General features: G+C 39.4%; 1 pseudogene; it reads right to left on the bottom strand.

Annotated features, from left to right (window-relative positions):
- Positions 1-640: 640 nt before the first annotated feature.
- LOC120022375 lies at positions 641-9,246 on the bottom strand (annotated as a pseudogene).
- Positions 9,247-10,530: the final 1,284 nt, after the last annotated feature.

The raw sequence follows: 10,530 nt of genomic DNA, 5'->3' as shown, positions 1-10,530 counted from the left end.
GTGTGTTATTTCATAGTTTTGATGTCTTCACTATTATTCTACAATGTAGAAAATAGTAAAAATAAAGAAATGTCTTTGAATGAGTAGGTGTGTCCAAACTTTTGACTGGTACTGTAGTTACACATCTCCATTAATTTAAATGCATATTCTTATCAAATCAATTAAACATTTGAAACATCTCTTCTTTCATCTGTTTTATTAACCTCATTAGTCTGTGACAATTACATTACATTCAGTGTAATTGAGTTCACACAGAAGTAGGATTGTTGCGTCAACAATTTTACAAACATGCTACGGTCAACAAACAAATTCTGTCATCTATTTACATATCTAATAATCATCTGTTAAAGATGCAGTCCGGGATCGTGAGCACAACATATTGTACGAATTAGATTCGTAACATATCATACGAATTCCCAAAAATATATACTATATATACAAAAACATAAAAAACACAACAATTTCAATGATTTTACTGAGATACAGATGATAAGGAAATCAGCCAATTGAAATAAATTCATAAGCCCTAATCTATGGATTTCACATGACTGGGCAGGGGCACAGCTAACAGTGGGCCTGGAGGGAGGGCATAGGCCCACCCACTGGGGAGCAAGGCCCAGCCAATCAGAATTAGTTTGTTTTTTCACAAAAGGGCTTTATTTATTTTTTAGATTTGAGTGAAGCATAACCCATCATGTCACCCAGTTGTGTTTCAATAGGAGTGTGACTTCAGGAGGCTATCTGACACAGAGAAACTGAGGATTTGGACCAACTGACCCCAAACCCAGGATACAGGGGCTCAGTGAATGTGGTGTGGAATGTGTGCAGGTGGATCAGTGTATCAGAGGAGATACCATACATGTAGAAGGACAGCGTGCCGGCCACCCAGTCCAGATATACTCCTACTCTGTGGGAGCCGGAGGAGGTGAAAGTTCTCTCATTATTGTGCTTGGCAGTGTAACCTTTATCAGAGCAGAACAGACACCAGGACTTGTCATTGGCTCCAAGCGCACAGTCATTATGTTGTCCTCTCCTGCTGATTCCTTTATATGCAACTCCTATTATAGCCCATTTCCCACTCCACTCTACCTCCCAGTAACAGCGCCCAGACAGACCCTCTCTACACAGCACCTGTGGATGGTCCTGAAATCTTTCTGGGTGATCAGGATACGGCTGACTCCCATTCCCACATGTCAACTTTCTATTCACCTCAGACCAAGAGAGGTTTCTGTGTACTGTGTTTGGGTCCAGTGTGAGCTCAAACGCATCTGAAGGATGGGAACAAGACACAATATTACAAATGATCATCATTCACATTAGAATGTTCACTCACTTTTCACTTATTCATACATTTAAAGTCGATGTTTCTAGGTATTAAAAAGGCACAGTCAAGGTAACTTGAGACGTATTGAATGATCACATGTTATACTGTATGGTAATGTAAAACACACTTATTCCCAGTAATTACACACACTCAAACATGGTTGCACACATGAACACATACATTTCTAATGTTACAAACACATTTCTCACTCTCAATGACTAAACTAGTAACACTTGTAACAAAGCCGGTCTTACATTCAAAACCTTTCAATGTGCATTAATTTTGTGGTAGACATCTTTCACCACACAACAATTGATCCAAAATATAAATGTACTGTGAAATGAGTACATTGGTTTAATCACCAAAACATAATGATATCCTCTCAATTGAGTTATTTTAACAACCAGTTAATCCAATAGAACAAAATGTAAGATACATGTTTAAAAATTGCCCTTTGAATGTAGTATGCTTCAGTAGTGTACATATCATTACATTACACTGTTTTCACATTAGGCAATACACTTGCACTGCCCATGTAAAATCTATAGGTTTACCAAACGTTTAAGTGATCATCAATTAAGAGCAGTCGGGTTAAGTAATAGTAAAATGTATTTTAACAAAAGAGAAGAGAATCATATTAAAAGTAACGTGCACATGTAATTGTGAAAGGCAATTACTTTATATGAACATGTATTGCAATGTGAAACATGTATTTCTCGGTGAAACACTAATTAAGTTGTGTAAAAGTGAATATGATTTTGTGTTGTCAATTGAACTGTGCTTGGAGTTTTGAAACACCTTCCTTCTTGATGACCTGTTTTGAGTTTTGTAGAGTTTGAGAGTTGTGAAAATGTACCACATACTTGTGAAAATTGCACCAAAGCGATAAAAAACAAAGACTCATTTATAGGCATATTCTTCACAACAGTCAACACTCACATTTTCTAAGCCCAGGTTTCATTGTGTGTTCTCCACCATGTTCCACACTGTAGGAGTGAGCAGAAGAACAGACAGTCATTGAGTGATACACGTGCACGCAAATACACACACACACACACACACGGTCAACATATAACTGCTTCGAAGTGGTGGTAAGAATCTTTGGCTTACAGTAAATTATGATAACTAGCCTGATAACTCAAACATGTCTGATATGAACATGGATTGACATAAATCCTCTACCTACTTGAGTTTCTCCAGTCTGCAGTGTGGATCCTCCAGTCGAGCAGAGAGCAGTCTGACTCCTGAGTCTCCTGGGTGATTGTAGCTCAGGTCCAGCTCTCTCAGGTGTGAGGGGTTTAACCTCAGAGCTGAGACCAGAGAAGCACAGCCTTTCTCCGTGACCAGACAGCCTGACAGCCTGCAAATAGTTTTAAATCGTTTCAAAATCACTTTGGTATTTTTTGGTGGTGAAGTGGCATTATATTGTTTTCAACCTTTTCAGATATATTACTGTCCCTAAACCTTCCATATCTATTAATATATGGATGTATCATTATTAAAAATGTACAATTATTGAAGTATTACTTGTAGAGAGAAAAATGTATATTACAAATATTTGAGTAGACTGACCAGACTAGTTTAAAAAGCAGTATCAGTCAAAAGAAAGAAGGTGAGGTATCAGATTTAGATTGTATTGAGTTAACCAGGGCTGCCAAACCCTCTTCCTGGAGATCTACTTGTCCTGTAGGTTTTCAATCCAACCCTAATTTAGCATATCTGATTCAGCTAAGGTCTTGTTGCGCAGCTAATACGTAGAATCAGGTGTGTTAAATTAGGGTTGGACTGAAAACCCACAGGACGGTAGATCTCCAGGAAGAGGGTTGGGCAGCCCTGGAGTAAACAGTCCACACCATATGGATTTGGACAGTGAAGCTAACATTTTAAATGTGGCTCTGTACTCCAGTATTTTGAATTTGAAAGTTTAATACGAGGCGACAGTACAGAATGTCACCTTTTATTTGACGGTGTTACCATACATATCTGTTTTACCATTTAGCAATGAAAGCACTCTATGTATCTAGTCTGCCCATTTGAAGAAGTCATACTGTACAGAGCCTTGCAAAAGTATTCATCCCCCTTGGCGTTTTTCCTATTTTGTGGCATACAACCTGTAATTTAAATAGATTTTTATTTGGATTTCATGTAATGCAAAAAGCAGCAGCAGCAGCTGCTACTCTTCCTGGGGTTCACACAAAACATGAAACATAATACAGAATGACATAATACAGAACATGATTAGACAAGAACAGAACTACATCAATTTTTTTTAAAGGCACACGTAGCCAACATATCAATGCATACACACAAACTATCTAGGTCAAATAGGGGAGAGGCGTTGTGCCGCGAGGTGTTGCTTTATCTGTTTTTTGAAAACAGGTTTGCTGTTTATTTGAGCAATATGAGATGGAAGGAAGTTCCATGCAATAAGGGCTCTATATAATACTGTACGTTTTCTTGAATTTGTTCTGCATTTGGGGACGTGCATATGTATTCACCCCCTTTGCTATGAAGCCCCTAAATAAGATCTGGTGCAACCAATTACCTTGAAGAAGTCACATATTCAGTTGAATTGCACACAGGTGGACTTTATTTAAGTGTCACATGATCTCAGTATATATACACCTGTTCTGAAAGGCCCCAGAGTCTGCAACACCACTAAGCAAGGGGCATCACCAAGCAAGTGGCACCATGAAGACCAAGGAGCTCTCCAAACAAGCTCCACAGCGGAGATTGGAGTATGTGTCCATAGGACCACTTTAAGCCGTACACTCCACAGAGCTGGGCTTTATGGAAGAGTGGCCAGAAAAAAGCCATTGCTTAAAGAAAAAATAAGCAAACATGTTTGGTGTTCACCAAAAGGCATGTGGGAGACTCCCCAAGCATATGGAAGAAGGTACTCTGGTCAGATGAAACTAAAATTGAGCTTTTTGGCCATCAAGGAAAACAATATGTCTGGCGCAAACCCAACACCTCTCATCACCCCAAGAACACCATCCTCACAGTGAAGCATGGTGGCAGCATCATGCTGTGGGGATATTTTTCATTGGCAGGGACTGGGAAACTAGTCAGAATTGAAGGAATGATGGATGGCGCTAAATACAGGGAAAGTCTTCAGGGAAACCTGTTTCAGTCTTCCAGAGATTTGAGACTGGGACGGAGGTTCACCTTCCAGCATGACAATAACCCTAAGCATACTGCTAAAGCAACACTCAAGCGGTTTAAGGGGAAACATTTAAATGTCTTGGAATGGCCTAGTCAAAGCACAGACCTCAATCCAATTGAGAATCTGTGGTATGACTTAAAGATTGCTGTTCACCAGCGGAACCCATCCAACTTGAAGAAGCTGGAGCAGTTTTGCCTTGAAGAATGGGCAAAAATCCCAGTGGCTAGATGTGCCAAGCTTATAGAGACATACCCCAAGAGACTTGCAGCTGTAATTGCTGCAAAAGGTGGCTCTACAAAGTATTGACCTTTTTTTAGGGGGGGGGGGGGTTATGCACGTTCAAGTTCTGTTTTTCTGTCTTATTTCTTGTTAGTTTCACAATAAAAAAAATGTATCATCTTCAAAGTGGTAGGCATGTTGTGAAAATCAAATGATACAAACCCCCCAAAAATACATTTTAATTCCAGGTTGTAAGGCAACAAAAATACTTTCACAAGCCACTGTAAGTATTGGACAAATGAACTTGTATGTATTAAAGTAGTCAAAAGTTTAGCTTGTGACTATACAAACTCATTGGATGCATTTGCAGTTTGTTTTGGTTGTGTTATGTTTTACCAAACTGAATGATGAATGGAATAAATTTGTTTCTTAACACTACTAAATTAATTCAAATAATGCCATGATTTCGAAAAATCATGAATGAATCATGAATAATAATGAGTGAGAAGTTAGAGGCTAAAACAAAACATGCTAACCTCAGACATTTGTGCCTCTAACTTTGTCATACATCATTAATCATTATTCATGAATGTTTATCCATAATTATGGTAGCATCCACATGAATGTAGAAGTGTTCAGAACATCTTACATTCTTAATCACAATAAAAGTGACACAAGACATTATTCACTATTCGGTTTCTATTCGGCATAACATATTCCAAAACACAACCAAAACAAACTGCAAATGCATCCAACAAGTTTGTAGAGTCACAAGCTTGATGTAATCACCGAGTGCAAGGAATATGGGATGAAATACTACACTTTTGACTACTTTAATATACCAAACGTGAATTTGTCCAAATACTTATGACATCTTCAAATGGGGGGGAGATACAGTACATTAAAAAGTAATTTTATGTCTAAATGGTAAGATAGATATGCCTAAAATTCCCCTAAAATAAAAAGTGTTATTCTGTACTGTTGCCTAATATCTTAAATCCAAAATGCTGGAGCATAGAGACAAATAAAAAATGTAAGCCTGGTAAACACATGTGGATCCAGTGAACAGTTATCACATGTTGACTAAAAATAGGAATACTGACCTCAGAGTCTCCAGTTTACATTGTGGATCCTGCAGTCCAGCAGAGAGCATCTTCACTCCTGAATCATTCAGGTCATTGTTACTCAGATCCAGCTCTCTCAGGTGTGAGGGGTTTGACTTCAGAGCTGAGGCCAGAGCAGCACAACCTTCCTCTGTGACTCCGCAGTCTGACAGCCTGACGGAGAGATCATCATGATTTCACATAGACAGTGTTCATTTAACATGAGTAGTGCAGAATAAGAATGGTATTTGGTTTATTCTCTCGACATATAGATTCATCTTCCGTCTCCTAGAATTGTATGGTCTTCTTGTTATACTGATGTGAACATCAATGTATTATTCCATATGTCGTTCAACAGTGCATATTTTTTTCTAAATGGAATATTTAATGATTAACACTTAAATGTCATTCTACAATATGTACTCACAGAGCTGCTCTGGAGGCTTTGACAACTGGCAGCAACCTCAGAAGACCTTCCTCTGATTTGGAGTATTTCTTCAGGTCAAACACCTCCAGCTCCTCTTCTGAAGTCATCAACACAAAGGCCAGAGCTGACCACAGTGCAGGTGAGAGTTTTTCACTGGAGACATTTCCTGAGCTCAGGTAACTTTGGATCTCCTTCACTAGAGAATGGTCATTCAGTTCTTTCAGACAGTGGAACAGATTGATGCACCTCTCTGGAGAGGGATTCTCCCTGATCTTCTCCTTGATGTACATGACTGTTTGTTCATGGCTCTGTGGGCTGCTTCGTGTCTTTGTCAGTAGACCTCGTAAATGCTTATGATTTGACTCCAGTGAGAGGCCCAGAAGGAAGCGGAGGAAAAGATCAAGGTGTCCACCCTCACTCTCCAAGGCTTTATCCACAGCACTCTTGTGGAAGTCAATTGCAGGTATGTTTCTGAACAGAAATGTTTTGAAGATGAACTGTGGTTTGGCTATTAAATTCTCATTGTCATTGCTGAATCTGAGAAACACATATACAGCAGCCAGAAACTCCTGAATGCTCAGATGCACAAAGCAGAACACCTTGACCTGGTACAGCCCACACTCCTCTCTGAAGATCTGTGTACACACTCCTGAGTACACTGAGGCTTCCCTGACATCAATGCCACACTCTTTCAGGTCTTCTTCATAGAACATTAGATTGCCTTTCATAAGCTGTTGAAAAGCCAGTTTTCCCAGTGACAGAATGCTTGTTTTATTCCAGTGTGGACATCTCTTCTTTCGCAAGATACTTTTCATTCGTCTGTTTGGTCTGAAATACCAGGAAGTGTGTGCACATCTCAGTTAGAGTCTGGGGCAACTCTCTCCCTTCTTCACCCATTTTCTCCAAAACTGTGGCAGAGATCCAACAGAAGACTGGTATGTGGCACATGATGTAGAGGCTCCTTGATGACTTCATGTGTGAGATGATTCTACTGGCCAAGTTCTTATCACTAAATCTCTTTCTAAAGTACTCCTCTTTTTGTGGATCATTAAACCCTCGCACCTCTGTAACCTGGTCAACACATCCTGAAGGGATCCGATTGGCTGCTGCAGGTCGGGTAGTTATCCAGAGGAGAGCAGATGGCAGCAGATTTCCCTTGATGAGGTTTGTCAGCAGCATATCCACTGAGGTCGACTCTGTGACATCACAACAGCTCTTGTTCCTCTTGAAGTCTAGGGGCAGTCGGCACTCATCCAGACCATCAAAGATGAACAGAACTTTGTACTTGTCGTAGTTGGAGATTCTTGATTCTTTTGTTTCCATTGAGAAGTGATCAAGAAGTTCAAACAAACTGTGTTTTTCCCCTTTCATCAAATTCAGCTCCCGACAAGGAAGTGAAAATACAAATTGGACATCCTGATTTGCTTTTCCTTCAGCCCAGTCCAGAATGAACTTCTGCACAGAGACCGTTTTTCCAATGCCGGCGACTCCCTTTGTCAGCACAGTTCTGATAGGTGTGTCTTGTCCAGGTAAGGGTTTGAAGATGTCATTACATTTGATTGGAGTCTCTGGTCTTGTTTGTTTCCTGGTTGTCGTCTCTATCTGTCTGACCTCATGTTCATTATTGACCTCTCCATTTCCACCCTTTGTGATGTAGAGCTCTGTGTAGATCTTATTGAGAAGTGTTGGGTTCCCTTGCTTAGCAATACCCTCAAATACACTTTGATATTTCGTCTTTAGATTAGATTTGAGTTCCAGTTGGCAAATCAAAGCAAGCTCACCTGAATAAACAAGAAGCACAGAGGATATTCAAAATTGGAAGAATGGAGTTCAAAATACATCACTTTGGTCAAAACCAATAAAATCCCAGAGATCCCACTCTGTAACTTTCTGTGTCAGTTAAACACAGTCCATAGAACAACATTAAAATATGAGAAGAATTGAAGAGGGTATATTTGAATTTTCACACTTCCCGAAATCATATAATAAATGTACATTTACATCTTGCATAATGAAATGTTTTATTCATTTTAGAGCACACAATGAGGTTTCAAATGACATTTTGTGCCACATATAGATCAACAGTTATGGTGTATTGCAATGCTCCTGGGTAGGGCCAAAATGTCATAAATACGGCAACTTTGATTAATTCTTTCTCAAATATGCTTTTAAATACAAATGTCAAATATACGTCAACAATCCTTCCTCCAAAGGACCATTCTATGGATTACATTACATGACCAACCAAAAAAAATCACAGCCCGTGAGGAATCACCCACATACAGTGTCTTTGCATACATTAAGTAACCTGCTTAATGCTTACACATATCTAACGTTAAAAGGTCTGAAATATACAAGTGTTTTCCATCACTCTGTACTTCAGATCACACAAGACACAGTTCTCAGAGGCCTCGTGACAAACTGGCACAAACTCAGTGTCCGGACACCAATGAGATAGAAGTCGCAGAACTCTCAATAAGTCTCACTGTTCTTCTCATTGTTTAATTGAAAGTTGTATCAGCTTCTTATCAGCCAGCATTTGTAATGATGCATATACATAATTGAGAATGTGTATACGAACTTGAATGAAGAAACATCCTTTTCTACTATGCATTTGCTACTACGCCCTTGCATCTAAGATGTAACTTGCTCTTCTATCTTGCATATTGAATGTAAATGCATGCATCCAGAAAAATTCCGGATGAAATGTGTTACTTTGGCCCAGCATGGCCTCGAGTGTCCTCTTTCAAATGCCAAGTCAACTTATCGAGATGACAGGTCTACATAGGATTGTGTTATAAATGAGTCAAATGTAATCATATCCCCTCTTAACTGCCTGTATAAATGCACAAATGTTTTCTTTATAAGTTAAATTAATGCACACAACACATAATTGAGTTATAATGCTATGTACAGCTTTTCTACATCCCCATAATGGAGCAATCAACAGTAAAGGCATACAGCTCTTACTTTTCTCCAGTGGGTCGGCAAGCTCCTTCTGGTTCATGTTCCTCACGACGTGAAGTGTACTCTTCAGAGCCCCCTCTCTGGCACTGCACTCCTGCTTCTCATCTTCAGCATCCACCACTTCCTCATCCTCCCTCTGACTCTGTTAAGATATTTTATCAAGGTTTAAGATAAAGGATTAAATGATTCTACCCAGAAACTTCACCATTAGGATTAGAGGTTATGTAGCATGGACAAGGGGTAATTAAAAATGATAACCATTGGGGAAGAGAGGAATGTATGTATGTGCCGAAAGAAAGCAAAGTAGATCATTAACCTATGTTTGAACCGACCCAGCTATAACTCTGTGGAGATAAAATAAGACAGCGAGAGCCCCTCCAGATTTTCCTTATCTGGGGGGGGGGGACTGGAACTGTCAGCTAAGTGGTAATAAAGTGTGGTGAGACTTCAGGAGATAATCCAGATATAGTGTGTAATGTATATGCGTTAGTGTGTTGGAATGGACATTTGAATCAGCTTTGTTCTTGTCGGAGAGAAGGAGGGACATTTAGGACGCCATGACGCTATGTGTGGTATATAAACTAATGTACATGGTATTTTGAGTAGAGCTCTCTCGAGAATAAAGCTATTGATTAATTTGGACACTGGTCTTTGTCTATTTTATGCAAATAAGAATCTTACAAATTCTTAGAAATGGACAGAGTGTTTGCTTTGTTATAATTAAATTGGTTAACGAACATACAGGAAACTAATTCCTATAACAGACTCTCAAAGCCTTCAGGGAGATCTGAACTCAGCATTGTCTTGAACCTCTTCAGCTCTTTCTTCACTAATGTCACGATATTCTGTTCAAGCAACTGAAATAGACAAACTGAAGAAGTTCATATCAGAATCAAATCACACATTTCACATGACAAATTCATGACCAATCAACTTTACAAAATGTATATACTAGGACCACATACACTGAATATGGAGGACAGGTCTGTTTGATGAGTCTGTGTAGACTGACCACTGAGAATCTCTGATTCTGACATCTCCTGTTGGTCTCTGTGGACAAAACATGAGCTTACATTCAGCATGCACACAGAAGCAATAATACATAAGAGGGTATGCATTAAATAATTGCAACGATGTGATGTGGTCAAGACTCGTACTGTCAGCATATCATTACATGAATCTGTAAAACAATGATATCTCACATTTGTTCAATGGAAACAACTCCATCTCTGAACCTAATAGGTGGATCCATAGACTGGTCACTCTTCATCGACACACAGCTGGGTGCCGTGATGGCTGGTCTCTCCTGCTGGACCCTGACAAA

Source organism: Salvelinus namaycush, chromosome 27 (assembly GCF_016432855.1).
Source record: "Salvelinus namaycush isolate Seneca chromosome 27, SaNama_1.0, whole genome shotgun sequence".
Lineage (NCBI taxonomy): Eukaryota > Metazoa > Chordata > Actinopteri > Salmoniformes > Salmonidae > Salvelinus > Salvelinus namaycush.
The sequence above is the reverse complement of the archived record's forward strand: the minus strand, read 5'-3'. Positions and strand labels throughout refer to the sequence as shown.